General features: G+C 39.1%; 1 protein-coding gene, 1 long non-coding RNA gene and 1 pseudogene across 2 annotated transcripts in view; 1 reads left to right on the forward strand and 2 right to left on the reverse strand.

Moving 5' to 3' along the window:
• The window catches only part of LOC122240383, a 38,868-nt gene extending 19,280 nt beyond the window's left edge, over nucleotides 1–19,588 (reverse strand). Inside the window, exons 1-3 of the long non-coding RNA XR_006220029.1 lie at nucleotides 19,507–19,588; nucleotides 1,284–1,388; nucleotides 83–271 (exon numbers count right to left, since the gene is read on the reverse strand). This is a non-coding gene — a long non-coding RNA (uncharacterized LOC122240383). The remainder of the gene's footprint in view (nucleotides 1–82; nucleotides 272–1,283; nucleotides 1,389–19,506) is intronic.
• Nucleotides 1–21,061, forward strand: part of SRGAP1 (SLIT-ROBO Rho GTPase activating protein 1) — a 281,933-nt gene that overhangs the window by 61,379 nt on the left and 199,493 nt on the right.
• LOC122240701 lies at nucleotides 5,467–5,582 on the reverse strand (annotated as a pseudogene).

Below are 21,061 nucleotides of genomic sequence, written 5' to 3' on the forward strand. Positions count from 1 at the left end.
AGCAGACAGGATGACAACAGAGGAAAGATTTTGGCCTTGGCAGCCTAGGGCCATTTAATGGGTGACAGACACTCCCACATACCTCAGTAAGCTCTTTTGCTGTGTTGGCACAGTAACACAGCAAAATGGGATACTTCGCGTTTGGGAGATGTGCTTGAGTCATCGAGATAGTGTGCTCAGTGCATTGTGTTTTAAAAGATTATAATCAGGCCAATGGAAGAATGATAACTTGCAGCCTTGAAACTAGAAGATAAACAACCTAGAAAGAAGACTGAAAGATTCAACTGTGTTACAATTAGTAATTTCTACAACAGGAAAAAAAAAACAAAAAAAACAGAAACCAAAATAAAACAAGGAAAAGAACAAACTGGGAAAATCAGTTTTGCTATTTATGATAAGCAAAACTTAATACAACCTAGAGAGGGGTTCCAGAGTTTTACTGGAAGAGACTGGGGAGTTCCTACAGTTGATAGGCTTAAAAAAAAATACAAAGGTATAGAACTATAGGGTATTTGTGAAAACATGTATTTTTACAGTCTTGTTTTTAATAAATGCATATGATGATAAATGAAAATATAACAGAAAGGACTAGGACTTTGTATAAGTCCCTCTAGAAGGATTGTCCTTAAAATGAGTATAAAACATTTCCGATTTGTTTGTTTTGTCTTTTTTGTGCACATGCAAAAGAGGGTAAAAATGTTTAGGTCCCCAGAAAACTTTGTCAAGACTATTGTACACCCTTGGGGCAATTTTTCTTAGCTGTGTCGGGATCTATGACGGCATTCTCAGAGGTCCCTGAATTCTCTGTAAATTTGTATTTAAATGCTTTAAAAGTTTTCTCTGTGCTCCCAAAGGGGTGTATTTTGGATTATGATCTCGCAACATAATGTTGCCTTGCGTTTACTCCCCCCTCCAAAAAAAAAAAAAAAAACTTTATTCAACTATAATTCACATACCGTATAATTCACCTGTTGTTACATGTACATTTCAGTGATTTCAGTAAATTTATAGAGTTGTGCAGCCATCACACGGCAGTCTACGGTTTGTGGTTTGGCTCTTCCCAGGCTAACGTGGAGGTTCAGTCTAGATTGAAAACCTTTCCATTACCCCCCACCAAAAGAAATCCCTCCTGTTTTTATTTTGTTCACCCTTGGTCTAGCTGGCCATTCCAAGTACCCACTGATCTGCAGGCTGGCCCTATAAAGTTGCCCTTTTTTGACATTTCACATAAATGGAATCAAGCACTCTGTGATCTTTTGGATCTGGTCTCTTTACTTACTTACATGATGTTTGAGGTTTATCAGGTTGTAGCAGGTCAGTAGTTCATTTCACTTCATTGCTGATGAGTGTTCCATTGTTTGGACCTGACATTTTGTTTGTCCATTCACCTGTTGATGGATGTTGAATTGTTTGCAGTCAAACTGACTTTGGCTTTTGTAATCAAATGGATGTTAATAATCATTATGAAGCTAAAATGGTGATACAAGTTTTCTCAATTTGAGGTTTTTCGATTTTTCCAGGACCTTTTCATATTAAAAAAAAAAAATCATCTATTCAAATTTGAGAAAACACTGTTCAGGTATGTAAGATTTGTCAGCGGTATCCTAGTGATTGGGTTTACCTTTTTTTAAAGTGTTAACACATTACATTTGAAACAAAAAAAAGTGTTAGATGTAACAGTATTTATATATCTATCTGGTTTCCTTAAAAGCATAGGGAACACTAGGTCACTGAAAAGAATCTCTTGGGTCTCTGCCTAGTGAAGTCAGAACAACAATTTGTTACAGTAACCTATCAGTATCACTAGGTGAATTCCTAAAGGAATGATCTGTGTCAGAAATTCTTCAGAGGAAATTAGTTTAAGTCTCACACTTTGCCTCAGTAAATCTCATGATGCTTGTACATATCCAGTGGCCTTCCCTAAATATTCAAAAATAGTCCATCTTTTTCCTAGCAGAAACTGACTCTGGGTAACCGAAGCAAGGAAGACAGAACTTACTGAAATTCTAGAACTCTAATTATGGGAGACAGAATTGAAGGAGAATTGAACAACCAGAATCTGGGGTAGTCCTGGGGAACCAAGTTGTAAGAATCCAAAGACAGGGTCTCTAAGGTGTTAACATTCAAGGAACTCCACTCCAAATGCCTTTAGTCCTTGTATGACTGTTCAAAATCCTATTCCTGGGAGGTTGGGCATGGAGTGGTCACAAGCCTTCCCCGACCCCCTTGAGGAAACATCAAAGTCTCACACTTTATTTCTCTCATTTTCTGGTAGCACCTTCCCGTTAACACATCTTCTCTATTTTGAAAAGGTTTTCTGCTTAAGCAAGTTTGATTATCCAACTGCATCATAGCTCCCTGTTTTTACAGCTTTATTGAGATACATTTCACATTCCATGAAATTCACACATTTAAAGTGGTTCAGTGGTTTTTAGTATATTCAGAGTGTGCCACAATCTAAACTCAGAACATTCTCCACACCCCAAAAAGAAAATTCTTATTAGCTATCCTAACCCCACCCCATCTCCAGGCGGTCACTAATCTATCTGTTCCTGTGGATTAGTCTATTCTGGATGTTTCCTATCAATGGAATCCTATAAATATTTGATCTTTTGTGACTGGCTTCATTCACTGAGCATGTGTTTTCAGGGCTCATCTGTGTCGTAGCATGCATCAGTACCTCAGTCCTTTTTATGACTAAGATCCCATTGTATGGCTATACCAGTACTGTTTATCCATCCATAAGTTGATGGACATTTTGGTGGTTTTTTTTTTTTTTTTTTTTTTTTTTTTTTTTACTGTTAGGAATGATCCTATGAACATATGTGTACAGATTTTTTTATGGGCATAAATTTTCTATTCTCTTGAGCATATACTTGGGAGTGGAGTTGCTGAGTCATATGGTAACTCTGTGTTTAGCATTTTGAGGAATCACCAAATTGTTTTCCACAGTGGCTGTACCATTTTATTTTCCCACCAGAAATATATGAGGGTGCTAATTTTCTTCCATCCTCATCAACACTTGGTATTATCTGACTTTGTGATATTAGCCATCCTGAGTGTGAAGTAGCATCTCTTTGTGGTTTTGATTTGCATTTCACTGGTGACTAATGATATTGAGCATCTTTTCATGTGCTTAATGGACATTTGTGTGTGTGTGTGTGTGTGTGTGTGTGTGTGTGTGTGTGTGTATATATAAATTTTTTTTTTTTTGAGAAATGTCTCTTCAAATTCTTTTGCCTATTTAAAAAAAAAATTTAAACGTTTTTATTTTTGAGAGAGTGAGCAAGCGCAAGCATGAGCAGGGAAGGGGAAGAGAGAGAGGGAGACACAGAATCTGAAGGAGGCTTCAGGCTCTAAGCAGAGAGCCCAACGCGGGGCTGTAATTCACAAACTGAGATTGTGACCAGAACTGAAGTCAGACACTCAACTGACTTAGCCACTCAGGCACTCCCTTCGCCTATTATTAAATTGACTTATTTGTCTTACTGTTGAATTGTAAGAATTGTTTATATGTTCTATGTATAGATCCCTTGTAAAATGTATGACTTGCAGATATTTTCTGCCATTCTGAGCATTGTCTTCGTTTTCTTGATGGGTCTCAGTCTAGCTTACCTGTTCTGTTGTCACTTGTGGTTTTAGTGCCATATTTCAGAAACCATTGCCTAAACCGAGGTCCTAAATATTTACTGTGTATTCTAGGAGTTTTATAGTTTTAGTTCCTACATTTAGGTCTTTGATCCGTTTTTTGTTTTGTGTGAAATGTGAGGTGGAGGTCCAAATGCATTCTTTTGCATGTGCATATCTAGTTGTCCATCGCCATTGGTTGAAAGGACTATTTCAATTGTCTTGTCCCAGCTGAAAATCAATTAGCCACAAATGTGAGGATTTGTATTTGGACTCTTCTGTTCCATTGATATATATGTATATCCTTATGCCAGTACCACACTGTCTTGATTATTATAGCTTTGTTGTAAGTTTGGAAGTGTAAGTCTTCCAACTTCGTTTTTTTGAAGGTTGTTCTTTTTTGTTCATTTCTTGTCCTATCCTGGGTTGCTTTCATTTCCATATGAATTTTAGGACCAACTTACTAGTTTTTGCAAAAAATCAAACTGAGACTTTGATGTGGATTGTGTTGAATCTGTAGTATTTCCTTCTTATAGATAATAAGTCTTAAGATCAATGAACAAGCAATGTTTTCTCATTTATTTGGATCTTTAACAGCTTTCAACAGTGTTTTACAGTTTTTGGCACAAAAGTGTTAAACTTGTTAAAGTTTTCCCAGAGATTCTTTTAGCTGTGTAATAATGTACATGGGATTTTCTTAATTTTGCTTTCAGATTGCTCACTGTTAGTATATAGAAACAGAATTGATTTTTGTATATTGATCTTGTATCCTGCCACATTGCCGAACTTGTTCTTCCTCTCATTTTAGCTGCATCTTTACAGTAACAATTTAATGTAAGCTAACAGCATTCATTTATGCATTTATCAAATCAAAAATTGAACAGCTATGACTTTTTAGGGCTTAGTACACTTTAAGCCTTGTCTTCCATGATCTTTTCTTTCTCACATGCAGACATGGCCTTTTGTATGCAACCCACTTTATCTCCTATCCTATCATTTGCTCCATTCCTTGACCTTCATTCTGATCTTTTAGTTTATGCTTCAGTACATATACTGTGCATTCCAGCATTTCTTCTCAGTTGCGGGTGCTTTTTCCTTTTCTGTAAGAAATTCTCTTTGTATTCTTTCAAGAAAGGTCTTTTGGACTGTCTGTAACTACCTTAGGCAAACATAAGCCCTTCTATATTCTTACTGTCTTTTGTACTTCGCTCCATGATAGAAATTATCCTATTATACTGGAAATACTTGAGTGTATGCTCTTGGACATGCTTTTATAAGGCATCTTTATAGCAGTTTGTTCTTCCCATTTACTGTTTGCTTCTAATTGTTTATAAGAATGCATATCAGTCCAGGTTCTCCAGGGAAACAGAATCCATAGTGGTGTAGTTTTCTGCAGGTTCAAAATCTATAGGGCAGGAGAGCAGGCTAGAAATTCAGGCAGGAATTGACGCTGTAGCCTTGAGGCAGAATTCCTTCTTTTCTCTGGGAAACCTTTAGTATTTGCCCATTTGGCTTTTCAAATAATTGCAGCCCACACACTATGGAGGCTAATCTCATTTACTTAATGTCAGCTGTTTATAGATGTTAAGCATCTACATAATACCTTCAGAGCAACACCTAGATTAGTGTTTGATTAAGTTACTGGGTACTATATCCTATCCAAGTTGTCACAAAACTAACCATCAGAGTATAAGTTTCTGTAGGAAGGGGGTTTGAATCTTTTATTTACTCCAGGAAGTCAGATGCAGTGTTGCATAATTAAGAGATGTTTTATGAATGCTTGATTGGGTGATCGAATGACTTGAACAAGGTTAAGTTCAAAATCTAACCTGAAGACTTGGAAGTTGTAATTTTGGTAAGATTATTGCTACTTAGTAGGTGATTTCTATAGTCAGATATTAAACTGATAAGAACAGATACTACACTTGATCTTAGCCAGAAGGCTGAGAAGTGATATATAGTCAGATATTATTAGCAGGAAATTGTTTTCCTCAATCTCTGGCAGCCTAATCATTTTAACTAAAGCGTCTGTGCTTTCTGTTCTGCATTTATTCCTACCTCCTAGTCACTGGTATGTAACCTGTTTTATTTTCTTTAGTTGACTATACTTCTAACTACTTGATTATTAAATTTATCATTCCAGATAGCAGGTAGCTATCTTCCTTCCCTACCCTCTTTGGCCCCATTTTGAACTTGTAAACATTGAGATGCCACTGTCCGCAGCCTCTCTTCAGGTACGGTAATACTGGGTATTTTGAAACACATTGAAGTCATGGCACATTTTTGAGGGGAAAAAAAATAGATGGAGCCTTACGGTAATGTCTTAGCAATATCTAGGAGACATGGTAGCAAAGCAGAATTAAGAGGTTAAAAACATAATGATAGCAATTATGTGGTGGTGAGGTTGTTGGTCATAGTTGTAGACGTCATAATATTTTCTCTTGGGCTTTTGTATTCTCTCTGCAGGTGATGGTAAAACCAGTATGATTTTTTGCCTTTAAGGAACAATGCTTGTATTTACTTCCTGTAGGTTAGCTCTTGGGCAGGCGAGAATGGTGGAGAGGTCAGCCTAAACTGGTCTCAAAGGGCCACATTTGGGGTCAAAGACCTTTTCTATTTGCCCTGACAAATACAGGGTGAAGATGTGGATGTGTTTGGAGAACAGAGGAAAAAGGAATAGGCCCCAGAAACAATACACTTGACGATAATTTGAAGTGTAAGGGGTGGGAGGGGGGAGGGGGAAGCTTAATATTACCCAGGATACTGAAAGCATTTGCAAATTGCCTTTACCATCCTTAAGGTGGCCCAGGGAACTCCCTGGCCTCTAGAGTTCTCCACATTTCTGCTGATTTGCCAGCGACGTCTAAAGTAGCCTTGGCTGTATCTCTGGAATTTGTGCCGATATTGGGGAGCCTCTGTGCCCATCCGTGTAGTGGTGGTGTTTCGTCTAGACGGCTGTGGCCTAAACTGCTCTCCCTGAAAAGGCTTCACTCGATTTGGCTGCTACCAGCTGAACAGCTGCTAAATTAAGATAAAGTCTTACATTCCTGACCCAAAACTCCTCCATCCTCTTGCTGAGCTTCTGTGTGAAGTGGCCCCACATTTCTTATTCTGTAGTCCCCAGTTGTTGTCAAACTCTCAGTGAACTCTGGACAACCGTCTCAGACTTTAAAATAGTTACTCGTCGCCTTGATTACTTTGCATTTCGAAGAGGTGCTAAATGTTTCAAATAAAGCCTGCCTAAACAGTCGTGTCTCATTCCGGTTTCCTCTCTCAGAGGAAGTGTCTTTCAATAACCCCAAACTACTGGCTTCTAATTTTAGGGATAACTAAGGTAGGATCAGGATGGAAAATAAGCTCCTCTATTGATTTGCCTTAGTCATTTTACTCCGAAGCCTATAATTAGCTCTATTTTCTCTACCTGTAATACATGTTTAGGTTTACAGTGATGTTGAAGAAATAGTGGATGATGTACAGGGTTAGAATTTGGGGATAATACTTTTGGGTACTTATATGAATGGCACTGTGGGGTTTGGGGGGGCAGTGAGATATTACACATCCATCTAGTTTATTTTTAGTGCTATTGTGATACTAACTCATTGACACGGATCACTCTTATGAGTGCTTTACTTGTATTAATTTAATCCTCATAGTACAGTAACCCCTGGGGGCGGGGGGGGGGGACTGTCACCATCCCTCTTCTGTAGTTGAGGAAACTGGAGGGGTGAGTAAATTGTCGCAGGTCAGGGAGCAGGTAAAAGTCAGCACTAGACAGAGCCCACATTCTTATCTGCTTTGTCCATCTGCAAGGAAAACTGGCGAAGTAAAAATCTAAACCAAAACCTAGACGAGGAATATAAACCCTCTCCCTCCACATCTGAAGACTCTAGGTCTGGCATGATGGCGATTTTTCTCCATTTTAAAGCTGTGACAAAGGTTCGCTATCTGCAACACTAAAGAGGAAGATACATACATGTAAGGTGGTGTTTAATGAGTCCCACCGAAAGGGCTTAAATTCACTTGAGATGGTCACTGGAGCTGTTTCTGTAATAATATTTTAAACACCTGGTAAGGGAATCCATTGTTTTCTTTTTTCAGTCTTTATGAAATTTCACCAAATGGGGGCCATTCAGCTTCTAATGTTCAAATTCAGCTTATAACCCCTCCTTGACTGGCCTTTCCCTCATCATTCAGTTTAATGGAAATACTTGCTTTTCCTGCCTCTATGTGTTGTTCCTTCTGCCTGGAGTTTTCTTTCTACTCCTCACTGCATTTTTCTGGGGAATCCTCCATTTTTTTTAAGACCTAGTTCAAAGGTCACATCTTCCATAAAGATTTTCCTTACGTTAAGTTTGTGCCTCTCCTTACAACTGATCATTCATTTCTTTCTATGTGACAGTAGCTTATATACTTTGGTTTTAGCACCATAATCCTTTATTACAGTGCTTGTGCATGGACTGAGATGTTACTGTTCTTCCATGAAATAAATACAAAAACTGAAAATAAGCATTTTGAATTCTTATTACATTTTTTTAGATATCTTTTTTTTCAAAAGTATCAGTCTGTGAAGGATTCAAATTTTAAGAACCTGGCCCCTCCCCATGATAATTTGAGAATTATGAGTTGTCATTGTTTCTTATCTCTCCGCTATGCTAGACTAGAAGCACCTGGAGAACAGGGTTCATCTTTGCATGAAGAGTACTTTTGTGTCAACAGTAATGAATTTCACATCCACAGCAGCGAAACTGCAACTTTCATAAAACTTTCATATCAGTTATTTGTCCCTTTAAAAAAAAAAAAAAAATTGCTTTTTGAGAGTGCAATGGAGGGATGGGGGGGGGGGGTTGTGGAACAGAGGATCTGAAGCAGACTGTGCTGACAACAGAAAGCCCAGTGTGGGGCTCGAACTCATGAACTTTGAGGTCATGACCTTAGCTGAGTTGGATGCTTAACTGCCTGAGCCCCCCAGGAGCCCCAATGCTTGTCCCTTTTTAAACACTGAATTATACTCTGCTTTGTGCCTCAATTATTATACAGTAAAACCTTGGTTTGCGAGCGTGATTTGTTCTAGAAACATGCTTGTAACCCAAAGCACTGGTATTTCAAAGCAGATTTCAAGAACCATGGGCTCAGTTGTGATCACGTGATGTTTGTGGCATCACATACTACTTGTATTGCAAGACAGCACTCGTTGATCAAGTTAAAATCTATTAGAAATGTTTGCTCGTCTTGCAGAACACTCGCAGAACAAGTTCTCACAATCCAAGGTTTTACTTGTACTTTTGTGGTTCTTTTTCACTAAATTCTTGTTTGTTTGTTTTATTTTTGAGAGAGCGAGAGAGACAGAGAGCATGAGTGGGGGAGGAACAGAGAGTGGGAGAGGGAGAGCACGGCCCAACTCAGCACTCAGTCTCGTGAACCATGAGATGAGGATCTGAACAGAAATCAAGAGTCTGAAGCTTGACTGACTAAGCCACCCAGGTACCCTCTCACTAAATTCTTGAGGGTCATTAACTTTTGCATCCCAAATGCCCACCCTAGTGCTTGGTACAAAATGAATGGTTGATAATTGTTGCTGATTGAGTGAACAAGTGATGAATTCCAGCTATTTATTTCTTGTGTTTAGCTACCTCACTTGATTCATTTTTTTTTTTTTTTAATTTTTTTTAACATTTATTTTTGAGACAGAGCATGAACAGGGGAGGGGCAGAGAGAGAGGAAGACACAGAATCCGAAACAGGCTCCAGGCTCTGAGCTGTCAGCACAGAGCCCGACTCGGGGCTCGAACTCATGGACCGTGAGATCATGACCTGAGCTGAAGTCAGACGCTTAACCGACCGAGCCACCCAGGCGCCCCTCACTTGATTCATTAATACAGTCTCCCTAGATCCCTTATGATTTAACCCTATATGCTAAAGAAATGTTTAAAATAGGTTTAGAAGAATTAATTTCTAATGTTTAACTATAAAATTTACATTTTATTGAAATTTAATGTTTATTATTGAGAGAGAGAGAAAGCACGAGCAGGGGAGGGGCAGAGAGAGAGGGAGACACAGAATCTGAAGCAGGCTCCAGGCTCCGAGCCATCAGCGCAGAGCCTGATGTAGGGCTTGAACTCACAAACTGTGAGATCATGACCCAAGTTGAAGTCGGACACTTAACTGACGGAGCCACCCAGGTGCCCCTAAAATCTACACTTTAATATTACTAACTATTAAAAATCACTAGCCAAAATTGAGGTGGCACTGTTTTTGTTTTTTTCATATGAAAAGAATATTTCCATTCTCTAACTTGTTACCTGTACTAATGCCTTTGTATCCTGTTGTTCACATGATCGTAAGTAACCCTGTTCACAGCCATTCCCTCCTTCAAAGACTTGGTCTTTGCCTGTGAGTTGCTTCTCTTTTCAAAAATAGGGTAGCTAAGGGAAACTGCAACTATCTGTCTGTGATCCAGTTACCATATATTTTTCTTCTAGATGGGTTCCCTATTTTGCAGATTACCTAATGAGGATTTGGGAAACCCTCTGAATGATCCGTTTTGTAATTTACATTTGAATGCTAGATTTCAGTAAAAGCAGCTAACCTTGCTTGGACAGTGCTAAAACTGTTTTCTGATATTGCATTTTAGCTTTCCCCATTTATTCGGCAGGTTTGTTACAGTTTACTCAGGATTTTGAGGTTTTTTGTCTTTTTTCATATATTTGTAAGAAACAGCCACCAGGAAATAATGCATGTAGAGCCAAATAAAAGTATATTTACATTAACTTAAGTCAAAAGGGGAAATAGAAAAGGTATATACATTAAAAAAAAAAAAAACTTGAAATATTCCAAGCCAAGCTTGTTAAATAAGCAACATAATGCAACAGGTCAAGTGTTTTCATTGTTGGTGCTTAGTTTCTTCTAGAGCAAATTAGTATTTTTGGAAAAGAGGTGGACTGTCCTATGAATAATTTTCATTCAGGAGATCAGGAAACCTAAAAGTATAATGATATACCTAGTGGACTGCCAAACATACTCCAAATACGAGCATTTTCAGAGGAGCCAAAAGAAGGGGGGTATTCTGTTTGGAATATTATGGGATTAAAAAAAAATGAGCAGATTGCATTCATAGAGAAATAAACTATGGGTGAAGGCAAAACAGCTAATAAAGAGGAGCTAAAAGAGCATGAAAGCAGCGATCCACATTTTGAAGATTTTTCATCAGGGACACTGAGTGATCATGGCAACGGTCTCCAAGGAGACCTGTGGAAATGTGAAAAACGCTGAGGTCATACAAGCACCCGGAGAAATTCCGGATTGATTAACAACTTCTAGAGTATCTTTCTCTCTTCACCTTCAATGCCTCTAGCCTTATAAACAGCATTTATTAGAAGGATAAAGGAAAACCAAATGTGATTTACCCCAAAGAGAAAAAGTAACTCTCAGAACAGAAACTCTGCTCAAAACATTGTGAGCAGCCTTTCACTGAACTTCAAAAGCTATTCAGGAACTTGGATATTCATGAAGTGAGAAGTCCCCAAGGATTAAATGGAAGCTTTGGTCATAGGTGGTAGTGATGGTTATTGTTTCGATGAACAGGATGCAAGTTTAAATTCCAGGGCTGGAAGCAGAGCTCCCAGAAAGGGTTCTCTTGTTAAGTTCTTCATTACTAACCAGGCAGCTCCCTCTGGTTCAGGGACCCCTCCCTTTCTAATCCTTCCCGGATCCCACTGGTGCTACGAGGGCATTGTTTAGGTGGATGGTGAGAAATGCTGTTGGGGGTGGTGGTTTCCTTAGGTCATTCAGTGAGTAAACATTATTGCTTGTCTGTGGCAGTCCAGTCAGCTCTTTATCAGACATTGGGAAAGCAAATGTTGCCCGTGGTCTCAAGATGCTAAAAGTTCAAAGAGGAGGTGGACAAAATAAAAACCAAGCCAGTAATTGCATGGGATAGGAAACCTGCACAGAGTGTTATAAACATAGGGAGACTAGAGGGAGATGACCAGGAGACATCGGAGACAGGAAGAAGTTTCAAGAGGAAGTTTTGGCTGTGTTGAAAGCCCAGAAGGCGTAGGATGCCTTGGATGATAAGTGATGGGATAGAAGATAGGTCTGAGAATTGCATGCAGGCCGAGAAACTTGATGAGAAGTAGTCCAGGTGTGGGATGTGATGAAATTTAAGTACTCCTTTGCGTTCTTCTGCTTCGTTTATTACTTCTGGGAAATAGCATTTTGGATTGGAAAAGGGGGTGTCCTGGCTGATCAAATTCAGGAGGTCTGGCCCCTGGGATTCGCTGACTTACTAGTGGGGACCTTTGGGGATTTCTGCTCTGGTCCTGACCTTGTTGTGCACAGTTTGCACATAGATCTCACGTGTTCACGTTTGTAAGTCTCAATTACAGGATTTGGTCAGACTACAAGCCTAATGTCTACCCCATGGAGTAATTATGCAGATTAAATGAGTGAATATGTGTAAAACATGGAGAATAAATGCTGCCTAGTGTATAGTAAGAACTGTATAAAGGGTCATCGTTATGAGTCGGTATTATTGCTCATCTGGGATTCTTTCAAGTTATTGGAGCACCTGGACTGTCTCTGGATCCCTAGCCTATACAGAGCTAGAACAGGTCTCTCAGAAGGACCGAGAGCTCTCCAAGAGGGTGTGACCCTTTGGAGGGAATGATGCCCTGGGTCCCTAGCTATATAGTCCAGATGGAAAACACAGGTTAATTCAGTGAAAGGTTCATCTTTATTTTGGGTGTGCTGGGATCATCATGAGCCAGCAGCACTGCAGAGTTTGATCCTTTTGAGTTAGAGGTGTTGCTATAGTAATTTTTAGAAGGGACCACATGGGTTTCACAGCACTAAAGGCCTAGGATTTTTACTGTAAAATCATCATTTAGAATATGAAAGACAGATTCTGCTTTTTGTGTTTTTGTTTTGTTTTAGAAGGATGTATTATAGCTGGTAGTGCAGTGCAAATCTCCTCTCAAGAATTGCTAATTACTATCTGAATATCATCTCCACAGCAAGACTTGCTCAGGCCCAGAGTTCAAAACAGTTCACAATACAACAGTTGCTTGCTGGAGTTCTTGGCCATGCTGACTCCCCAAGCTAGTTGTGAAGAATCAGCGAGATGATGTGTCTAAGTTGTTTAGCTTAGAGGAAGCCCTCAATAGATGGCAGGGGCTATTTTTACTCTTCTCATCTGGCTGGTCTCCTCTAAGTTGGTGGCTAGGGCCAAGGCAAGATTAAATTGTGCTGTCCTCACTGGAAGTTTGGTGGTTGCAAGATTTTCCTAGCACATCTTTAGTTTGACCAAACTACAGAAATAACTATAGGATTCCAAATTGGTTCATGTTTTAAAATTGGGTGTGGAGGAAATGGGTCGTAGAAAAACTGCCTAAGGAATTCCAATTGCTTACAGCCACTGAGATGGGCATCTTTTATGGGGGGAAATGATATTTTTATTGTATAATAATAATTTTGTGACAGCTAAATTCCTCCCTCCTTCATGTTTCAAGTTTTTACTTAAATTCTAGTTAGTTCACATACAGTGCAATATTAGTTTCAGGGGTAGAATTTAGTGTTTCATCACTTAGAGTAATACAGCACCCAGTACTCCTCACAACAAGTGCCCTCCTTAATACCCATCACTCACTTAGCCCATCTCCACCCACCTCCCTCCATCAACCTTTAGTGCTCTGTAATTAAGTTCTTTCTTAAGTAATCATAGTCGCCCCATTACCCTGTTTTATAGATGAGGATACTAAGACACAATGAAATTAAGTAACTCATTCGTGGTCACGAGTGATATGTTCCATGTGGTCTCCATTGGCATTTCCCCAATAATGATGGAGTCTCTGAGAAGGTGATTTTTGAGGAGAAACTTGAATAAAAGGAAGGAGCAAGCCATGCCAGACTGTGGTAGTAGAACATGTCAGGGCAACATTTCAGAGGTAGAGACTATCCAAGGAGCAGCAGCAAGGACAGTTGTGAAGAGAGAGAAGTGAGCCAGGGGAGATGAGGTGGGGAAGAAAGGCAGGCACTAGGTCTCCTAGGCCTGGGAGCCCATGGTCAACACTGTTTTAGGCTCTATTCTATGAATTATGGGAGGAAATGGGAGGGCTGTTTTAGACTTCCTTATCAATCACAACCTCGCATTCAGTGTTTACATGAAATCAAGAATAAATTATTTCTGATCTAAGAAACTTTCTAATCTAGTCTAAGAAATCTGTGGACATAGCTCTTAACTCAACCGAGAATATTCTGTTCATCATTCCAGGGCAAATGCGCAAATAGAAAGGAGGATGGTAGGAGATCATAAGCATTTCAATAGCATTTATAGGTTACAGACTTTTTACATTAGTGATGCCCTAGAATGAATGAAGTCTGTCTTAATGCAGCATGTAACTTGACCAGTAAAATCTTTTAAATATGCTCCTATTATCCACGCAATGAAAAAGTGTTAATTCTTTATCAAGATAGAGTAGGCCTGCCATGATTCTACCCCAACCTACTTTTCCGGCATCATCTCTCAACATTTCTCAAGTTAACCTTCACATTCCAGCAACTCCAAGCTGGTTGCAGTCGCCCCAGTTTAGATCAAGTGCCCCTCCTTTGTGCTCCTGAGCTACTCTGGGCATATGTTGCCTGGTGTGCATCTGTTTACTTGTCTCTCCAAATGGACTGTGAGCTCTTTGAGGGAAAGACATGATGTCGTTTTTAATACTCAGCCCCAGTAATACAGAGCCTGCTATAGAGTAGGAACTTAGTGAATGTGTGATGAGTGAGTGAATGAACTTCTAGTCAGCCCTAGGAGTAGGTTCATTTGATTACTAAAAGGGGGCATACATGTTAAGACTTGCCACTTGATCAATACTTCACTGAAGACTTAATAATCAAGAACCTCCTGTATATTCTGTCTGTATCTACTCCTCTCATTTATGTCATTGAGGTTAACCTTTTCTCTGGGCTGTGAGTTCCTTTTAGAAAGGAGATCAAACAGAAAACCCAGAAATAAACCCACAACTAGATGGTCAATTAATCTTTGACAAAGGAGGAATGAATGTCCAATGGGAAAAAGATGGTCTCTCCAACAAATGGTGTTGGGAAAACTGCACAGCCACATGTAAAAGTGTGAAACTGGACTACTGTCTTTCACTGTACACAAAAAACAAACTCAAAATGGATTAAAGATGTAAATGTGAGACCTGAAACCATAAAAATCCTTGGAGAGAGCACAGGCAGTAATTTCTCTGACATAGGCCATAGCAACATTTTTCTAGATTATTTCTCCTGAGGCAAGGGAAATAAAAGCAAAAATAAACCATTGGGACTACATAAAAATAAAAAATTTCTGCACAGCGAAGGGACCAATCAACAAGACTAAAAGAAAACCTACTGAATAGGAGAAGGTATTTGCCAGTGATGTGTCCAGTAAGGGTTAGTGTCTGAGATCTATAAAGAATTGATACAACTCAACACATAAAAAACAATCCAATTTAAAAAGGGGCAGAAGACACGAACAGGCATTTCTCCAAAGAAAACCTACAGATGGCCAACAGACACAGGAAAAGATGCTCAACACCACTCATCAGGGAAATGCAAATCAAAACCACAGTGAGATACTACCTCATACTTGTCAGAATGGCTAAAATTAACAATACCAGAAACAAGTTTTGGTGAGGATGTGGAGGAAAAGGAACCCTCCTGCACCGTTGGTGGGAATGCCACCTGGTGCAGTCACTGTGGAAAACAGTATGGAAGTTCCTCAAAATGTTAAAGATACCATATGATCCAGTAACTGCAGTACTATTTACCCCCAAAATACAAAAACACTAATTCAGAGGGATACATCCACCCCTTTGTTTACTGCAATGTTGTTTGTATTAGCTAAACTATGGGAGCAGCCCATGTCTCCATGCATAGATGAATGGGTAAAGAAGATGTGGGGTGTGTGTGTGTGAGAGAGAGAGAGAATATTATTTAGCCATGAAAAATGAAATTTTGCTATTTGCAATGACATGGATAGAGAAAATGTATAATGCTAAGTGAAATAAATGAGTCAGAAAAAGACCAATCCCATATGCGCTCATTCATATGTGGAATTTAAGAAACAAAACAAATGAGCAAAGAAAAAAAAAAGACAAGCCAAGAAACAGATTCTTAACTATTGAGAACAAACTGATTGCTGTTACCAGAGGAGAGGTGGGGAGGGGAATGGGTGAAATAGGAGATGGGGATTCAAGAATACACTTATCATGGTGGAAAAAAAAAATCCCATCAACTGGGGCAACCCACAGAGTAACCGGATAATAGAACATTTTATGGTATCTGCTGTAGGACACCTGCACTGTGTTTGCTACTCTAATTCATGAAGTTTCATCTACTTAAGTGTGAAATCCTATATTGGCTAATCCATAAATAAAATGTGAATTTCATCGCTCAGAGGTAACACTGTTAATATTTTATAGAACCCCACTAGTTTTTTATTTGTGCCTGTATAATTTTCCTAAAATGAGATCAAACTGTGCCACATTTTTGGTAACATTTTTTTCTATTCATAGGTTTATATACTTGTGGAGAGATATAGATATATTTACATGTATATCTTATCCATGTTCCTATATATTCTATGCTTACATTATTTTATAAAGGCTTCTAAATCTTCACACCTTTGTATTTTGGTATTTTTTTTTTCAAGGGATGATTAGAATATGGAAATAGTTCTCAATATTTTTTACCAGTCATATCAAAAAAATTTTACTTCCTGTAAAGGAGAGAAAAATTTGAGATTTTAGCTTCTTGCGTACATAATTATGATGGTATTTAATAGCTAGCTTCATTCTGTCTCTCTAATCAAAATTATGTACCTCCAAATGCCCATTTTTAAATTCCTTGAATAATATCATCAAGATAATTTCCTCCCTTATTAGGCTAAGACAGTTTGATAAGTCTCCTTTGAGTTTCTTAGTGTTACAGAAAAAGTATACAAGATGGCTGTCAAAAGTTTAATTTCAGGGAAAGTCTCAAGAAAAGGCTACAGTTTGTACCCTTGGCTCTTCAGCTAAACTAATTGGGAACGTGAACTCCCTAACAGTGTGAGACTCCTATTATACAATCTGATATATGACAAAGTGTGAGCTCCTTTGTCCTCAGATTTTTGTTGCCATGCTAATTTTACCTGTGAGGTGCCTCGATGTATTAGATTCTTCTGATTAAGCCTCGGATAAAGTAGGCATCCTGTTTCTTTTAAGTTGGGTTTCTGTAAGGCACCCTCCATCTCCACCTAGTGCTGCATGTGATCAGGAATTAAGCAGATCACTAATTCTCTAGTTTTTCCTGATTATGATGTGTTCCCTGATTAAATATTTTCGTAGATCTTGTAACTTAGGCATCACACAAACACTTTTTTGGAGAAGCTGATATTTTTGTTTTATATTAGTATAATATACACCTATTACATTATTTCATATTATATAAACTTATAAAAATATTTGAAATTGTTCTGGTAACAAAAGTGTATAGGACTGACAAAATCATGCCTTCATGAACTTTGTTGCTTAAATGAGTAGTGGCTTTGTTGACGTTACTCTTTCAGCTGGTGCCACCTGTTACTGAGGATTGAGTAGGGAGCAATTTGGGGAGCTCACAGAGGGGTCATCCCCATTGATGTTGTTTGGTTGCTTTGCGGCTTCTTGAGAACCACTCTTTTGAGGATGTGAAACTTGTAAAATGTATGAATGCCTCCAAGGGACTTTGCGTTTTTCGGCACTGTCTTTCCAGTGCCTGGTGCACAGTACTGAGGCAATAAATATTTGCCAGATGAATGACTGAAATGAGGAATTAATTATTTTTAAACTATTGTTTAAAAAAATCTGATCACAGCTTGAGCCGAGCCATCCCATCTGGTTGAGAGCTATTTATAGCTCTTAAGTGGTATCATTGTGGCATGGGACAGGAGGGATGACTGTCACTGTAGTTGATGTTATCCTGTGTGTCCATAATGGTTGAAAGAACAGATGATTTAAAGTAGGTGTGACTTTTGCCTGGATCTTGATTTAGCAGCAGAAACTGTTTCAGATTAAGTGGCCTGCCCTCTCCAGTCCAGAGTCAAAGATGGGCTGCTTTAGATGCACATCATACCAGCATTCATGTATTCCAGTTGAATCTACTGTTGACATCACTCTCATTCTTTATTATGAATTATTTGCTTCCCACATGAACAACTTCATTTCTCATCAAGGCAGTTGAATGCTAGGCCTTTCCATTTTTATTGCATGATCATTTGGAAAAATAAGTGGATATACAGCATCTTGGAAGAAAAATACTGCTAATATTTGCATACCTTGAAAACCTTCATTATTAAAATTGTGCCAATTAGGATATCCCTGCACTGTGGAAATTAAAATTTATAAGTGACCTCATATCATTCTCAGTGGCCTAGAATTCAAATTTTCTGGGAAAGTGTTATAGCAAAGAAAAATTAAGGGAAGTGCTAACATTTACTGAGAATTTGTGTTACCTAATTTTCACAGTCGCCAACATGTTAGTAACAGAAATAAGAAAATCCAGCAAGGAAGAAAAGAGAAGGGAGGAAAGTCAAGAGGGGGAAGAAAGGAGTTATTTTTTGTATGAAATACTGCATGTGTTACTAAGATGGTCTGTGTGGCAAGTGAAAATTCTGTTTGGATCAACTTGGCTGAAGTTTCAAAGGATTTCCCTTGTAATCCTTTCCTCCAAATTTAGTTTCATTTCACATGCTAAAAATTGGACAGTGTATATTGACAGTACCTTGGTGTTGTACATGATTCTCTTTCCCTCACACTAATTTAAATGTGGATTTTTCTAAATAAATAATAATAATAGCTAAGAGTTACTGAGCTGGGATTGTGTGTTAGACACATTGCTTGCTGTTCAGTGTCCTTCAATCTGGATAACATCCCTGGGGAGGATGTGAATATAATCATCCCAGTTTTACACATGAGGAAAGTGAGGCTCAGAGAGCTTAAGTTCCTTCACCACAGTCACCCAAGTTGCAAGTGGTCCAGCTGAGATTCAGACCAACTTTGTCCACCTCCTGAATCTGAGCTCTGCTTTCTTTCTGGGTTAAGATTTACACTTGTTTTGGTTTACAAATCTAATGTTGTCATGGTTTTCATAGGATTGAAATAGAGTTGCCAATAATATTGAAATTATTCCATTTATCATATTGCCTATTAATGAACCCAAACCTTTCATCTAAAGTTTCATTCTGTTTCCCAAGCATATCTACCTGGATATTTAAAAAAAAATATATATATATATATTTTAATGTTTATTTCCAGAGGAGAGAGAGAGAGAGAGCATGAATGGAGGAGGAGCGCGCGCGCGCGCACACACACACACACACACACACACACACACACACACACACACACACAGAATCCGGAGCAGGCTCCAGGCTCTGAGCTGTCAGCACAGAGCCCGACGTGGGGCTCGAACTCACAAACTGCGAGATCATGACCTGAGCCGAAGCTGGATGCTCAACTGACTGAGCCACCCAGGCACCACCCCCCCCCCACTTTTTTTTTTTTAAAGTAGGCTCCACACCCAGTATGGGGCTTGAACTCACAACACCAAGATCAAGAGTTGTGTGCTCAACTGACTGAGCCACCCAGGCACCACCCCCCCCCCCAACTTTTTTTTTTTTTTTTTTAAAGTAGGCTCCACACCCAGTATGGGGCTTGAACTCACAACACCAAGATCAAGAGTTGTGTGCTCTACTGACTGAACCAGCCAGGTGCCCCCCCTGGATATTTTTCTAACACCTCACACTTCTCTTTTTCACATAACTCCACTCTACCTGCACCCAATATATTATATAGTAATGAGGGATCATTGACCAAATACATACATATTTCGTTTTCATGTCTCTTATTTTTTTCTGGAATTCTTGAATGGATTCTGCTCTTATGGCTCAAGAGACTCGATGGTCATCCATTCCAATTCTAGAGTTCTAGAACCTGCTCTCTCTAAGCAGCCGCACGCCCCTACTGCACTGTAAGATCCACAAGAGCGGGCCTCACTGTTCTGTCATGCCTGGTGTGGTCCCTGGCTGGCCCATAGTTTGTACTTGGTAAACGTTTGTTTAGGTCGCTGGCTGGCTCATAGTTCGTACTTGGTAAACATAGTTTGTTGACCGACTGGATTGCTACTTGTGGTACTGTTGGTGACCAGCAGGCCAACCAGCCGACATGTTTAGAGATCCCGTCCTCCTATTTACAGGGGAAACTGCAGAGTCCCCATATCTCACCTCATTCTTCCTGAACTCACAGTGACCCAGTCCTTTCGGCAGAGTGTTCATTTATGCCCAAGACCTTATTGTCCAGCAAGAGCCATGTAAAATATTACCTCCTTCATGAACTCCTGCCCAGTCTTCTCAGAGGTAATTGCTCTCATTCTCTCCCAAACATTATAATATTGGAAACACCATAACCTGCATTGTATTTCTTTACTTAGAGAACCGGGGGATGGGGACCCGTGAGATCAGCTGGGTTAAACATGGCTAACTAGTTGATTGATTTCCCTACTGTTTCCTTACTATTGGGCTTTCGGCTTTTCAGAGCCTGTATGCATTTAATATGCTAAAATGCATTGTGAGGCCTATACATATGCCTCACTTGAAGATATATAGGTTTTTCCCCTTGTTTTGTTTGCCTTGATGTCTAGGAACACTGATGTTTTCAAATGCCTACTCTCAGTACGCTCCTGTAGGACAAATACTGGTGGTGATGATGGTGGTGTGTAGGTTGTATTTTCCTTTTCCTTCTCTTTTTTATTTATTTTTTTGTCAAATAGCAAATCATTGTCCAATTCTAAACGACTTCTCCTTCGGGATGCCTTGTGCTATGAAGATAGCAGCATGCTCTTCTCTAAAAGGCACTCTGGGCTGTGCATTGCTGATGGGGGTGTGAAAGGGTACATCCAACTTTGGAAAGTGATTTGACCTTTTCTTATAAAGTGAAATATATACCTATCATATGATTCAGCACTTTCACTCCTGTGCATTTAACCATGAGAAAACATATCCTCAAAAAGATTTGAATCAGAATATTCATAGCAGCCTTATTCATAATAGCCCCAAATGGAAACAGTGGATATAAAATGTTCTTCAACAAATAACTGAATAAACAAATATTGGTGTATCCATACTATCATAGCAGAGAGAGAGAGAAATACTCCTGTACGGAACAACATGGATGAATCTTGAAACCATGAAAGTGCTTTGTTTCCTTTTTCTTTTTCCCCTTTTCTCTTTTTAAAGTTTGGCTTCAAACCCAGCACAGGGCTTGAACTCACAACCCTGAGATGTGACCTGAGCCAAGATCAAGAGTCGGACACTTAACCAACTTTGTTTCCTTTTTCTTTTTCCCCTTTTCTCTTTTTAAAGTTTGGCTTTAAACCCAACA

Source organism: Panthera tigris, chromosome B4 (assembly GCF_018350195.1).
Source record: "Panthera tigris isolate Pti1 chromosome B4, P.tigris_Pti1_mat1.1, whole genome shotgun sequence".
Taxonomy (NCBI): domain Eukaryota; kingdom Metazoa; phylum Chordata; class Mammalia; order Carnivora; family Felidae; genus Panthera; species Panthera tigris.